Here is a 16043-nt window from a genome sequence, read left to right as displayed (position 1 = left end):
AGTTCAAATGGATGTTGAACCACCACAACCAATTGTTGAAGATCCACAAGTCAATGTTGAAGTTCAAATGGATCAAGTTGTTCAGGAGTTGCCTATAATTGTTGAACAACAAGCTGAACCACCCGCTCCTTAAGAGCCTGCTGGTGTAGCCTTAAGACGATCTACTAGGACAACAAAATCGGCCATACCTAGTGACTACATTGTGTATTTGCAAGAATCTGACTACAATATTAGTGCCGAAAATGATCTAGAAACGTTTTCACAAGCTATGAATAGCAAAGAATCGGAACTGTGGTACAATGCCATGAATGAAGAAATGAATTCTATGAAGAGCAACAGAGTTTGGGATCTTGTTGAGTTGCCTAATGGGGTGAGGGCTATTGGGTGTAAATGGGTCTTCAAAACAAAGAAAGACTCATTAGGCAACATTGAGAGACACAAAGCGAGACTCGTTGCTAAGGGATTCACTCAAAAAGAAGGAATTGACTACACGGAGACCTTTTCTCCGGTATCTAAGAAAGATTCCCTCAGAGTTATCCTGGCATTAGTTGCTCATTTCGATTTAGAGCTACAACAGATGGATGTGAAACCTGTCTTCCCAAATGGTGACCTAGAGGAGGAGGTATACATGAAACAACCAGAAGGATTCTCCTCTAGTGATGGTGAGCATTTGGTGTGCAAGCTTAAGAAGTCCATCTATGGTTTAAAACAAGCGTCCCGCCAATGGTATTTAAAATTCCATGATGTCATCTCTTCTTTTGGATTTAAATAGAATGCCATGGATCAATGTATATACCAGAAGGTCAATGGGAGTAAGATTTGTTTTCTTGTTTTATATATGGACGATATTCTTCTTGCAACCAATGATAAGGGCATGCTACATGAGGTGAAGCAATTTCTCTCAAAGAAATTTGAGATGAAGGATATGGTTGATGCGTCTTATGTCATTGGCATTAAGATCCATCGAGATAGATTCAAAGGTATCTTAGGTCTATCTCAAGAAACCTACATTAACAAAGTTTTAGAGAGATTTCAGATGAAAGATTGTTCACCAAGTGTTGCTCCTATCGTTAAGGGTGATAAATTAAATTTGAGCCAGTGTCCAAAGAATGATTTTGAAAAGGAAGAAATGAAGAACACCCCATATGCTTCTGTTGTTGGAAGCTTGATGTATGGTCAGGTGTGCACACGACCTGACATTGCCTTTGCTGTCGGAATGCTAGGAAGATTTCAGAGTAACCCGTGATTAGACCACTGGAAAGCTGCAAAGAAAGTTATGAGGTATCTTCAGGGTACTAAGGATTACAAACTCATGTTCAGATGAACCAAAAACCTGGAAGTAGTTGGCTACTCAGATTCAGACTTTGCTGGTTGTACTGATTCACGTAAATCAACCTCTGGTTACGTGTTTATGTTTGCCGGTGGAGCTATATCATGGAGGAGTAACAAACAGACCTTGACTGCTACTTCTACTATGGAAGCCGAGTTCGTTTCGTGTTTTGAGGCTACATCGCATGGTGTATGGCTAAAGAGTTTCATTTCAGGCCTTAGAGTTGTAGATTCTATATCTAGGCCATTGAGAATGTTCTGCGACAATTCAGCTGCTGTATTCATGGCTAAGAACAACAAGAGTGATAGTCGAAGCAAGTACATCGACATCAAGTACTTAGCCGTGAGAGAACGTGTTAAAGAAAATAAAGTGGCCATTCAACACATTAGCATTGAATTGATGATTGCTGATCCTATGACGAAAGGCTTGCCACCTCATAAATTCAAGGATCATGCAGTGAACATGGGACTTGGTTCCCTTATGTAAATTTATTGTACAAACTGAAGTTATTATCAATGAAACTCTTATTTTGATGTTTTCTCATATTTATGCGCATCTTAATTTTATTTGAGAAATTTTTATCTTCATAGGACCTGAATAAACATAGGGTTTATTCCTTTAAGTACATAGCCACATAAAGTACATTGTTATGTAATAAATACATTGTAATACATGGAAGATAATACTCGCCGTTAAAGGATGACCTATTGCCATGATTCATGTTTTTATTATCTAACAGGGATAATATTTGTGGATTTCATCGTAAAGAATATATTATGTCGATTTGGGCTCCCAAAGAAGATCGTGTCTGACAATGGAACCTAGTTCGATAGTGATCTCTTCACAAAAGTTTGTGAAAAATACGACATAACCAAGAGTTTTTCGTTAGCATACCTCTAGGCTAATGGGTAGGTCAAGGCTGTAAATAAAACCCTAAAGGCGAGCTAAAAGAAGCGGTTAGATGAAGCCAAGGGATTATGGCCCGAACAGCTCCCTCAAGTACTCAGGGCCTATAGAACCTCGCATCGCACCTCCGCAGGACATACCCCCTTCACTCTGACCTTCGAAAGTGAGGCTATGCTCCCGATTGAGGCACTGGTGACGACCCATTGACAGAAAACCTTTGATCAAGATCAAAAATACAAGCTACTCAGTGCATCCCTTGATCCAATCGAGGAAAAATGAGAAGTGTCACAATTGCATCTCGCCCATTATTAGCAGAGAATCACTCGTTATTTCAACTCAAAGGTAAAAGGACACAGATTCAAACTCGATGATTTAGTTCTCCGGAGGGTGTTTTTGGCAAGTAAAGATCATAAGGATGGTGTGTTTGGACCGAACTTTGAAGGGCCATACCAAATCATGGAAATTCTACGAGAAGGCACTTTTAAACTAGCTCGGTTGAATGGAGAAATAGTCCCACAGATCTAGAATGCCTTGCACCATAAAAAATACTATCAGTAGTAAATCGCATAATTGCTTTTTTCTTTAATGTTTTTGGTACTGTTCCATGTAAGGCTTATTTATAAAAGTCATTTCATCTTAATAACATTTGATTTTTACGTAGTCAAGATTGTCATCTCATTATTGTAAAGTATCACGTGCTCATTTTGTAAAAGTGACCTAGAACATTTATAAGTTCTTATCGCATAGGGGGCACATAACCGAAGAGAGCTTTTAAAAGAGTTTAGCATATTTGCATAAGATTTGGAAAAACTTAGAGTTTGAAAAAATTGATTATTCAACGAAATTTTAAAGCTCGAATTTTCAAAATAATTCTGAATACGAACTAAGTTGGGAAATTTCTAAAACAAAACAAAACCTAGAAGACAACTAGGAAACCCTAGATATAACCAGGTCTAAGGCCTGATTCTTAACAGGTACAATGCTATTAAGCAGATAAAACTCTTAGACATAACCAGGTCCAAGGCCTGATTCCTAACAGGTATAACGCAATTAGGCGGGAAAATTCTTGGGTGCAACCAGGATATCGACTAAAATTATTTAAGTTGAGCCATCAAAAACCTATCCCCACCCCCTACGATTTCGAGTGTGCAAGAATTTAAGATTCTTAAACACGAGAAAATAATAGATTAAGGGGAACAAAAAGAGATCACAAGCTAACATACATGTATTCAAAAGTATAGTTATCTCGAGGAGGCAAAAACCTCGATCTGAGCCCGAAGGCGACTGTTTCAATGCCTAAGGACTTAATTACGGAATAAAAAGTAAAGTAAGCAAGAAAAAAAAGGGGCATCATTGAGCTCAGTAGACTTGTTCAAGGGATGTCACCTCCTCGCCGTCCCCGTCAGCAGCACATGAAGCCTCGACGGTCTCAGAGGGTTCCTGAGAGAATCAAACCTTGAACTTGGCAAGATAAGGCTCCCAAACCCTGACTGCATGAAGGATAAATATATATCCTAGTTGAAATCCCAACACCGGTAGAGCATCTCCTCCAGAGAATTCGTTGATTTTGCAATCTCTAACCTCGTCCTCTCAGCCTCCTCCTTGGCTTTGGTCTCGACCTCATCAAGCTTCTTTTTTAGGCTATCATTCTCAGCCTACAACTGGTCTAGTCGTCAGCTCACTCCCACGACTTGGTCTTAGCGATCTGCTCGCTCTCCTGGGAGGTAGTTAGGGCAGCCTTGGTCGATTGCTCGCTCTCTTGGGAGGTGGTCAGAGTGGCTTGGAGCTCATCACTCCTAGCTCGAACCCGAGTAATACCACAGAGTTGAGCTAGGACCAACTTGTAACGACCCACTAATCTAGACTACTTGGACCATTAACGAATCTATACATAAAACTTACATTTTTGCGGAAATACCATAATTTTATTGAAAACTTATGGAAACAAAGGTTACTTTCATAAAATAAGTAGGATATGGGTACCCATTGTCTTTAAAACAAAAATAACTTAAAAACTAAAAAGAGTTACATAGAAAATGCGGAAAGTACATTTAAAACCATAAAAAAACATAAACAAGACTACATCCTCGAATCGAATAACGCTCGGCCCCTTGACTCCATTCACCATCGATACACATCCTCTAAGCGTCACGAATCTTTCCACCTCTAAAGCTTATTTCCTGCACATAAACAGAAAGGAATGAGCCTAATGCCCAGCAAGGAAAATCTAACACATAGTCATACACATAAATTTCATAATAAACGTGAAGACATATCATAACACATAATACACTTATTATAATGGCCATTATTACTTGGGGTCCCATAGACTAAACAAGCATATGCCCATGGGATTAATGGGGTCCTACTAGCTAAGTAGGTCATATGCCCATAACCCATTTGGGGTCTTGTTAGTCATATGGGTCATATGCCCAAGCCTACAAACATACACATATACATATCATAACACTTTTAATAACATAAAAACATATAGATAACATAAGCACATAACATATTAATTCTAGCCTATTTTCCTTACCAAAGTTACCGGGATATAATGGACTGAGTTAGGACTTTTGGAACACTCCTAAAACCATAAGAAAGAGTGAGTCTTAAGAAGAAGATGAAATGAAAGAGAATAGGAAGACTAAACCATTAAAAGAAAATATGCTTACCACAACTTAAGTGCTTAAGAACTTGGATTCCCTAACCAAAATAAGAATGAGGTTAGGAAATTGAGTAGAAGACTAAGAGAAAGGAAACATAATACAGAAAGGAACTAGAGTTTTGGTTACCTCAATGATTTGCAAGATCAATCTAACCACAACCGAAATACTATAGAACTCACTTCCCAAAGTGTTTGATAAGCTTATGATGTTTAAGCTTATGATTTTTCCCCAAACCAGGTGTTTACACTCTCACACTCACTTAACACTAGCAGCTTCTGAACTTAGAGCAAATGGTGAATAATGGCTGGGTACTAGGTCCTATTTATAGAGTTTTGGAATGAAAGTATCTTGATTTTACTTGAATAAAAATAATGGCTTTTTAAGTGAAAATCATTTGAATAATCGTTCAGCAGAGGCTGAAGACTCGTTCAAAAGATGCTGGACTTATGAAGAAGTTTGAATGGCTGAAAGGAAAAGAATTCAAAAACAATTGAACATATGCTGAAGGAGGCGATATATCGCCCCCTGTAGGCGATATATCGCCTGGGCCAGTATGCCCGAGGCGACCGTGCATCGTTTCGTGTTTTCCGTATCTACGTGCTGCGACATATCGCCCCCTATAGCTGCGATATATCGGCACTCGCTGAATATTTAAACACGAAATTACACATTTTTAGCTAAGTTTGAATGGAGTAAACAGCCTTGACTAAGCCCTCAACGTACTCAAAGCTGCTGACTGACCCTATAACATTCAAACTTTACTCCTTATTATATTTAATCCTCAAAAATCTTAATCCTTAATTACCATTCAAAACATGTGCTTAAAATCCTATTGGTTGATGTCTAAACCTTATAATATAATAATATAATCCTTAATATCAGTCACATTAATCAAACCTTAGGTTAACTTAATATTCTTAAACTATAGATTAAACTTAGAAAATCTATAAGTACTACTATGAGTGTCCAAATAATACCCGGTCTGAACCAAAAATCCACAATAACAAAGATAATGCTATAAATACTATCATACTATTATCTATCTTAGCTAAGTAAAGTTCTTGGACTCTACACAACTGCAAAGGGAAAATGCAGGTCAAGGTTAGTAAAAAAAGAGAGAGAGGGAGGGAAAAGAAAAATAAGTACTATAGGAGGAATGAAGGTGGCTCAAAGTGAGGTTCATTTCCATGGCAGAATCAAGAACATCTTCGGGAGTAAGCTCCTCCATGGCCCTCAAGTCCTTGACATTGGCTTTATATGCATGGCCCGCCATATATCTTGCCATCTCGTATACAACCCATCGGAACATTTCAGGGATCTTTGCCAGCTCAAGTGGCTTTATCGGGATCTGAACGGAGGGGATATAAGCGAAGGGGCCTTCGCCCTAAATCACTTGAGGAACCAAGGCAAGTACATGTCAAGGGAGAGGAGGAGGAACCTCGAGGACGGTGACTCTTGTTACTAGAGCTAGGGGTTGAGTCTGTTGTTGCTGCCCCCGGGTGGAGCGAGCACCTTTATCTTTGACAGAAGACTTGGTGGAAGTTCCAATCTTGGAAGTAGGTTTCTTTGTCACCCTAGCCCTTTTTATCACGGGCCCAGCTCCGCCCCCACCAGCCTTGAAGGCACCCTTTAAACCATAGGCATCCAAAAAATCCATCTCTTTGCCTGCAAAAGAACGAGCAGAGGATTCAGATACATGAAACAATTAGTCAAAGAAATGCAAAGAAAAAAATAGAGCAAGAACCTACCCTCCGAGCTAGAGGAGGAATCTATTACGATCGACTCGGGGTTATGAACTGGATTGGATAAAACCTCTAACTCCTGGACTACCGGAGGTGGGGGGGGGGGGACTCTAGACTAGGTTAATTTTAACCACTGAACCACGTAAAATTGCGAGTGTGATAAGTTGTTTATATAATTCATTACGGTTTAGAAAAGAGCACTAATATCTCTGTTATTGGATTTCTTAATCTACTGTTGGCGAAAAACCACATCAACATGACCATACGCTCATCCCTTCATGAACTTTCCGAGGAGAAACTTCAACTCCCATGAGAGGCGGCACCACCTCTAAGTTCACATAGGTGAAGTTCTTACAACATCTTTGCTACTTTTATAGATTCTTGTTTAACTGAACTTCATTAAAAGCCCTATACTTAATCCTCACTTAGTAGCAATCAACACTAACCATCTTGGATGGAACTCACTTATCAATGACTTGTTCTTACCCATTGAACTCTTTCCCTTGATGTTCACAAGTTAGGACTTGGGTTGCCATCATTGGTGAATCTTTTATTCTAGAAGTTTCAATCCCACCCATTTGAAGTGGAATTTACTAACCTTCCCACAATAGGTTTTGTAAATGGATCTGCCAGGTCCTCACTTATCTTAACATATGAGATTGATATGAATCCATCTTGAATCAATTGTCTCACATATTAATTTCTTAGAATAATATGTCTAGACTTCCCATTGTACACATTATTATATGCTCTAGCAAGAGTGGATTGGCCATCACAATGTATTGAAATTGTTGATACCATATTCGTGGTAAAAGGGTTATACAACATGAGATCCTAAGCCACTTAACCTCTTTTTCGGTTGCTATTAGAGTTATAAATTTTGCTTCCAAGATTTAATGTGATTTACAAGTTTGCACCTCCTCCAAGAGTAAACACCCAACCGGTGGTAGAGAGATTATCTCCCACTCCTGATATCCAACTAGCATCGGAATATCCTTCAATTATCCTTGAAAATTTTGAATACTGAAGGTTATATTATTTGGTACTCTGATAGAGTGGTTTTTATAATGTTTTAGAGAGTTGTTTTAGTGAATTTTTGAGCTTATTTAGTAATGTTTGTGCAGTATGACGCTTTTGGTGCTTATGTTTGTTAATGTTTTAGAATTTATGGTGGTTTTTGGGTGATTTTGAGTTAGGAGACATGCCAAATATGATTGATGGTTGATATCGTGTTTGGGATCGAAAAGAAGAATTTTGGTGAAAAAAGGCAATTTTAGTCGCGGCACTGAGCTTAAGGGCCACAGCGCCGTGTTAGGTAGAGATGGCCAAATCCTGGGAAGTTGAGGGCCGCATCACCTACATGTTGAGTTGTGATGCACCATCTTAAGGCCCGTGATGCTTCTCAAGGAAAAGGCAAGATGAATTTCAACTTTTGGACACAGGCTGCGGCACTGCATTATATGGTCGCGATACTTAAGTCAGCTAGATTTCAAATTTGGGCATTTTAAACAAGGGAAAAAACATAATTTTACATTTAACACACAAGAAACTATATAAGAATCACTATGACAATTTTTGAAGAAAAACCTTGAGGAGAGACTCAAGAAAGCACTTTGCGGAGGCAAATGATTGAAGATCTACTAGTTTTTATCATTCTTCTTCTTCTTCTTCTTCTTCTTCTTTTACTTTCTATTGTAGTGATGTTTATACTTAGTTTAATTGATTTGATTACGTTTATCATGAACTAATTTCTTATTTGGAGTGTTAGTGGATTCTTCTTGAGACCTTATGATTATCTAATGTAGTTTTTATGAATTTCCTGTCAATATTGTGAATTATTTGTCTTGTGTTTAATGCTTGTGAATGTTTGATCACCATTTGCATGATTTATATGATTTTAACCTGAGATCTAAGAAGTGAAAAATAAATATGCTATAGTCAAATAACAATAAATTTATATTGGATGAGAGTGATTGCATGATTTGTGTAGCTTATGGAGTACGCGTTTAATGCCTGCGATATGTTAATTACCACAGAGATGTAGGAGATTTGATTATTGTAGAGAGTTATAAGTCCTAGTAAATGTATAATTTACAGTTGTAATCTACTATATAAGTCCTAGTAAAAATATAATTTGTAGTGGTAATCTGCTATCACAATAAAGATAGGAATTGTTAAATTCACATTAGAGAGGCATAGGTGGATAGTTGATGAAGTTAATAACCCTATATTCTTATCCATTGAATTAATATATTTATTAATGAGTTCTCTATTTTTCTGATTAATTGTTTATTTCTTTTATTTTAGTAAATTCTACATTCATTATTCGAAAAATCAATTACAAATAAAGATTGATTCTTGGTAATTTGTAACAGTCCTCGTGGGAACGATACTCTACTTACTACTTTATTACTTGTGTAAGATTGCGTATACTTGTGTACATAATTTTCACAATATACTCTTAAGATATCAAAGAATCCTCTCAATAGCCTTCCAATGCTTGATACTTGGATTGCTAGTAAACTTACTAACTTTACTAATCGTATATGCAATATTTTCCCTTGTGCAATGAGCGACATACATTAAGCTTCCTATTGCACTTGCATATTCTAATTGAGCCATTGCTCTTCCTTCATTATTTTCAAAACTTCATGTTTGAATCAAATGGTGTATTTGCCTCGTTAATTTTGAGATGACTAAATTTGTCAAGTATTTTCTCAACATAGTGGGTTTGACTCAATACAAAACCACCACTATTCCTTCTAACCTTGATACCTAAAATGGTATCGACCTCTTCTAGGTCCTTCATCTTGAAGTTAGAAGATAGAAAACTCTTCATTTCTATTATTCCTCTCATGTCATTACTCAAAATCAACATATCATATACATAAAGACACAATAATATAACAAAATCATCTCAAGTCTTAGAGTATAAGCACTTGTCCGCAATGTTGTGTCTAAATCCATTTGAAACAATGACTTTATCAAACTTTCCACGACATTGTTTTGGAGCTTGTTTCAAACCATATTGTTGAGTCTAGTTTTTGTTATGTTTTGGTGATGTTTTTAGTAGTCTTTTATTTCATTTTTCTTTCATTTAGTGCGGGTTTATGCTTTGTTTGTTTGTTTTTGTGAATATCAGGAAGAATTGAGCATGTGGAAGAAAATGCCAAAGAAAGGGAAGAAATAATCAAGTTTTTCATCATATTTTGATTAAGAATGGTTCTCAACACAATTTGGAAGTGTTGGTGAAATTTTGGGATGAAAACTTGAAGAATTGAGAAATTCCTTAAGAGCCACGGCATGAGCAAAGTGGAGCCGCGGCTAGGGGGAGAAACAGAAGCATTGTTTTTGAGGACATCTTCGGGCCGCGGCATAGCTATAGAGGGCTGCGGCATTGATGGGCATTTTTCCCAGAACTCGTTGGTGCGGGCCGCGGCATGGCTTCAAAGGGCCGCGGCATGGAAATGGCTTTTTGCCCAGGAATTTGGACACGGGCCGCGGCATAGTGTATGTAGAGCCGCGGCCCGCTTCTTTAAAATTTGAAACCTTAGGTTTTAACTTGGAGAAAAAGAAGAAAGAAAGGACGTACGGATTGTGAATGAATGCTGGTTTTGAAGGCTGAAGACCTAGAGTATTTTTACATGTTTTTCTTCTTCTTCCTGATGTTATCTTTAATTTTTTTTGTGATTAGCATTATGATTATGAACTAATTTTTCTGTTTAGGATGTTTAATTGAATCACTTGAATCCCTATTATGAACTAATGCAATTTTAATATTCTTCTTCTTCACTCTTCTTCAATTCCATATAATCTGTTCTTTTAAATTGATTATTGATTGGCCATCTTTAGTCATTTACATATGTTTTTAAGTCAAAATCTGAGAAGTGAGATTTAATTATGCTGTGGTTATATTGGACATAATTCTAATTTAGAACGAAAGTATCTGAATTAATTGTGTAATTGTTATTAAGTTGATTGAGATTAATGCTACCTGCGTGGTTCAATTTACCATAGAAATATAGGAAATTGTCATCTAGGTTGAGTTTATAATTCATAGTACGATTATAGGCTGCTTTATCAACTTGTTAATTGAATTAGGTCAAAAGAAGGAGAATTCACACTTTGCATTAGGGAATAATAGGGAGGATAGTTGATGAGATTGAATATCCTAATTGTTTCTCAGTGATTAAATTAAAAGTTTTTCCAATAGTTGTTATTCTATTCAATTTTCAATTATTGTTTCTGCAATTTATAGTTTCTTTTGCTGTATTTATAAAAAATCAAGAATTTCAATTCATCAAATAGAACAAGAAATTAATTGACTGGTAATTGATAAATCAGTCCTTGAGGACGATACTTGGTTTTACCATTTTATTACGAGTTTGCGACTGTGTGCACTTGCATAGCTATAAATTTCGCAACAAGTTTTTGGCGCCGTTGCCGGGGATTGAAAATAATTATCAATATCAGTCTAATTAATTTTTATTCTAATTTGATTTTAATTTATCTTGTTTCTAATCTGTTTAGTTGCTTAATTTTTCTATCTCAGGTGAATTTTGGTATATGCGTGGCAGAAAAGGAAAAGCCACACTTGTTCCTCTGAATCCCGAGATTGAAAAGTCTTGCAATCAAATCAGAAAGAGCAAGAGAGAGGCCCAGAATTCTGTGAAGATGGCACAGAATGACGGGGATGGCAGGAATGTTCTAAATCCAGGAGTTGTACAAGGGGTTCAGGCTCAGACCAATGTTGCGAGGAGCCTGAGAGATTATGTGCTACCCACTCTAACGGGAGTACAAAATAGTATCCGCCCACCAGCTGTAGAGGCCAACAACTTCGAAATCAAGCCTGCTATTTTACAAATGGTGCAGTCCTCTGTGCAATTCAATGGGTTTCCCTCTGAAGATCCTCACACCCATTTGTCCAACTTTCTGGAGTTGTGTGGAACCTTCAAATATAACGGGGTGAGTGATGACGCAATCAAGCTTAGGCTCTTCCCATTTTCTCTAAGGGACAGAGCTAAAAGTTGGCTGAACTCTCTGCAGCCAAACTCTATTGTCACCTGGCAAGATCTAGCTCAGAAATTTTTGTCCAAATTCTTCCCTCCGTCCAAAGCTGCTAAATTGAGGGGAGAGATAAATAACTTTTGCCAGAATGACGGAGAGTCACTGTATGAAGCTTGGGAACGGTTTAAGGAACTCCTGAGAAGATGTCCTCATCATGGCGTTGAACAGTGGATGCTAGTACAGAATTTCTACAATGGTTTATGTCCTACAACCAGAACCATTATTGATGCTGCAGCAGGTGGCACTTTTATGAGCAAGAGTGCAACTGGTGCTTATGAGCTACTAGAGGACATGGCCACAAACAATCATCAATGGTCTGAGGAAAGATCATCAGGAGTTATGAAGGTAGCTGGGGTGCATGAGCTGGATGCAATCACTGCTCTAACAGCACAAGTAGCCTCTCTGACAAAGCAGTTACAACAGAGCAGTGTATCTGCTAATGCGGTTCAGATGGCAGTGAGGTGTGAAATGTGTGGTGGTGCTCATTCTGTCGATCAGTGCCCTATCTGTATGAATAATAACACCCCAATGGATCATGCTTAAGTTCAAGCGGTGGGAAACTTTCAAAGGCCACTCAATAATCCATTTTCCAACAACTACAATCCTGGGTGGCGAAATCATCCCAATTTTTCGTGGAAGAATAATCAAGGCCAACAACCTCAGTTTCAGGGCCAATTTCAGAATAACATGCCTCAGCCACCTATGAATCAAGCTTCATCATCACAACAGCTTAGGCCTCAACAATCAATGCCTCAACCTGAGAGGCCTAATGAACTGCAAGCTGCCTTGTTGACTCTTACTAATACTCAGACTCAATTTATGACTGAGACCAGATCCTCTATTCGAAACCTTGAGACACAGGTTGGGCAGTTGGCCAATATGCTCAATAACAGACCCCAGGGAAACTTGCCTAGTAATACTGAAGTAAACCCCAAGGAGCAAGTACAGGCAATTACTCTGAGGAGTGGGAAGCAAACTACGCAGCCTAGATCTCCACAGGCAGTGGTTCAGAATAAAGGGATGGGTGAACAGTCTGATTCAGAAAGGGTTACTGAAGACCATCAACAGTCAGAACAGAGTCCGCCAGTTGTTATTGAGCAGCCAGTTAGAGTTCCATACCCTCAGAGGCTTAGAAAGACTACACTTGATAAACAGTTTTCTAAGTTTCTTGAGGTGTTTAAAAAGCTGCACATAAACATTCCTTTTGCTGAGGCCTTGGAGCAGATGCCCAGTTATGTTAAGTTCATGAAGGAGATTCTGTCAAAGAAAAGGAAAATGGAGGACTATGAGACTGTAGCGCTCACTGAAGAGTGCAGTGCTATTTTACAAAGGAAATTACCCCAAAAGCTGAGAGATCCGGGGAGTTTCACCATACCTTGCACCATTGGCAAGTTTGAATGTAAGCACGCCTTATGTGATTTGGGGGCAAGTATCAATTTGATGCCCTTATCAGTGTTCAAAAGACTTGGTTTGGGGGAGGCAAAACCCACAACTGTCACTTTACAGCTCGCAGACCGATCGTTACACACATCCACGAGGTATTATTGAGGATGTTCTTGTGAACGTGGATAAGTTCATATATCCCGCTGACTTTATTGTTCTAGACATGGAGGAGGACACAGATGTCCCAATTACTTAGCCGTGAGAGAACGTGTTAAAGAAAATAAAGTGGCCATTCAACACATTAGCATTGAATTGATGATTGCTGATCCTATGACGAAAGGCTTGCCACCTCATAAATTCAAGGATCATGCAGTGAACATGGGACTTGGTTCCCTTATGTAAATTTATTGTACAAACTGAAGTTATTATCAATGAAACTCTTATTTTGATGTTTTCTCATATTTATGCGCATCTTAATTTTATTTGAGAAATTTTTATCTTCATAGGACCTGAATAAACATAGGGTTTATTCCTTTAAGTACATAGCCACATAAAGTACATTGTTATGTAATAAATACATTGTAATACATGGAAGATAATACTCGCCGTTAAAGGATGACCTATTGCCATGATTCATGTTTTTATTATCTAACAGGGATAATATTTGTGGATTTCATCGTAAAGAATATATTATGTCGATTTGGGCTCCCAAAGAAGATCGTGTCTGACAATGGAACCTAGTTCGATAGTGATCTCTTCACAAAAGTTTGTGAAAAATACGACATAACCAAGAGTTTTTCGTTAGCATACCTCTAGGCTAATGGGTAGGTCAAGGCTGTAAATAAAACCCTAAAGGCGAGCTAAAAGAAGCGGTTAGATGAAGCCAAGGGATTATGGCCCGAACAGCTCCCTCAAGTACTCAGGGCCTATAGAACCTCGCATCGCACCTCCGCAGGACATACCCCCTTCACTCTGACCTTCGAAAGTGAGGCTATGCTCCCGATTGAGGCACTGGTGACGACCCATTGACAGAAAACCTTTGATCAAGATCAAAAATACAAGCTACTCAGTGCATCCCTTGATCCAATCGAGGAAAAATGAGAAGTGTCACAATTGCATCTCGCCCATTATTAGCAGAGAATCACTCGTTATTTCAACTCAAAGGTAAAAGGACACAGATTCAAACTCGATGATTTAGTTCTCCGGAGGGTGTTTTTGGCAAGTAAAGATCATAAGGATGGTGTGTTTGGACCGAACTTTGAAGGGCCATACCAAATCATGGAAATTCTACGAGAAGGCACTTTTAAACTAGCTCGGTTGAATGGAGAAATAGTCCCACAGATCTAGAATGCCTTGCACCATAAAAAATACTATCAGTAGTAAATCGCATAATTGCTTTTTTCTTTAATGTTTTTGGTACTGTTCCATGTAAGGCTTATTTATAAAAGTCATTTCATCTTAATAACATTTGATTTTTACGTAGTCAAGATTGTCATCTCATTATTGTAAAGTATCACGTGCTCATTTTGTAAAAGTGACCTAGAACATTTATAAGTTCTTATCGCATAGGGGGCACATAACCGAAGAGAGCTTTTAAAAGAGTTTAGCATATTTGCATAAGATTTGGAAAAACTTAGAGTTTGAAAAAATTGATTATTCAACGAAATTTTAAAGCTCGAATTTTCAAAATAATTCTGAATACGAACTAAGTTGGGAAATTTCTAAAACAAAACAAAACCTAGAAGACAACTAGGAAACCCTAGATATAACCAGGTCTAAGGCCTGATTCTTAACAGGTACAATGCTATTAAGCAGATAAAACTCTTAGACATAACCAGGTCCAAGGCCTGATTCCTAACAGGTATAACGCAATTAGGCGGGAAAATTCTTGGGTGCAACCAGGATATCGACTAAAATTATTTAAGTTGAGCCATCAAAAACCTATCCCCACCCCCTACGATTTCGAGTGTGCAAGAATTTAAGATTCTTAAACACGAGAAAATAATAGATTAAGGGGAACAAAAAGAGATCACAAGCTAACATACATGTATTCAAAAGTATAGTTATCTCGAGGAGGCAAAAACCTCGATCTGAGCCCGAAGGCGACTGTTTCAATGCCTAAGGACTTAATTACGGAATAAAAAGTAAAGTAAGCAAGAAAAAAAAGGGGCATCATTGAGCTCAGTAGACTTGTTCAAGGGATGTCACCTCCTCGCCGTCCCCGTCAGCAGCACATGAAGCCTCGACGGTCTCAGAGGGTTCCTGAGAGAATCAAACCTTGAACTTGGCAAGATAAGGCTCCCAAACCCTGACTGCATGAAGGATAAATATATATCCTAGTTGAAATCCCAACACCGGTAGAGCATCTCCTCCAGAGAATTCGTTGATTTTGCAATCTCTAACCTCGTCCTCTCAGCCTCCTCCTTGGCTTTGGTCTCGACCTCATCAAGCTTCTTTTTTAGGCTATCATTCTCAGCCTACAACTGGTCTAGTCGTCAGCTCACTCCCACGACTTGGTCTTAGCGATCTGCTCGCTCTCCTGGGAGGTAGTTAGGGCAGCCTTGGTCGATTGCTCGCTCTCTTGGGAGGTGGTCAGAGTGGCTTGGAGCTCATCACTCCTAGCTCGAACCCGAGTAATACCACAGAGTTGAGCTAGGACCAACTTGTAACGACCCACTAATCTAGACTACTTGGACCATTAACGAATCTATACATAAAACTTACATTTTTGCGGAAATACCATAATTTTATTGAAAACTTATGGAAACAAAGGTTACTTTCATAAAATAAGTAGGATATGGGTACCCATTGTCTTTAAAACAAAAATAACTTAAAAACTAAAAAGAGTTACATAGAAAATGCGGAAAGTACATTTAAAACCATAAAAAAACATAAACAAGACTACATCCTCGAATCGAATAACGCTCGGCCCCTTGACTCCATTCA

General features: G+C 38.3%; 1 non-coding gene across 1 annotated transcript; it reads right to left on the bottom strand.

The window, feature by feature from the left end:
• Positions 1–11768: 11768 nt before the first annotated feature.
• LOC133787480 (small nucleolar RNA R71) lies at positions 11769–11875 on the bottom strand. Its single transcript, XR_009872500.1, has one exon. It is a non-coding gene; the product is annotated as a small nucleolar RNA R71 (small nucleolar RNA).
• Between the last annotated feature and the right edge of the window lie 4168 nt (positions 11876–16043).

Source organism: Humulus lupulus, chromosome 6 (assembly GCF_963169125.1).
Source record: "Humulus lupulus chromosome 6, drHumLupu1.1, whole genome shotgun sequence".
Taxonomy (NCBI): domain Eukaryota; kingdom Viridiplantae; phylum Streptophyta; class Magnoliopsida; order Rosales; family Cannabaceae; genus Humulus; species Humulus lupulus.
Note: the sequence above shows the minus strand (reverse complement) of the source record. Positions and strands in the feature narration are given on the sequence as shown.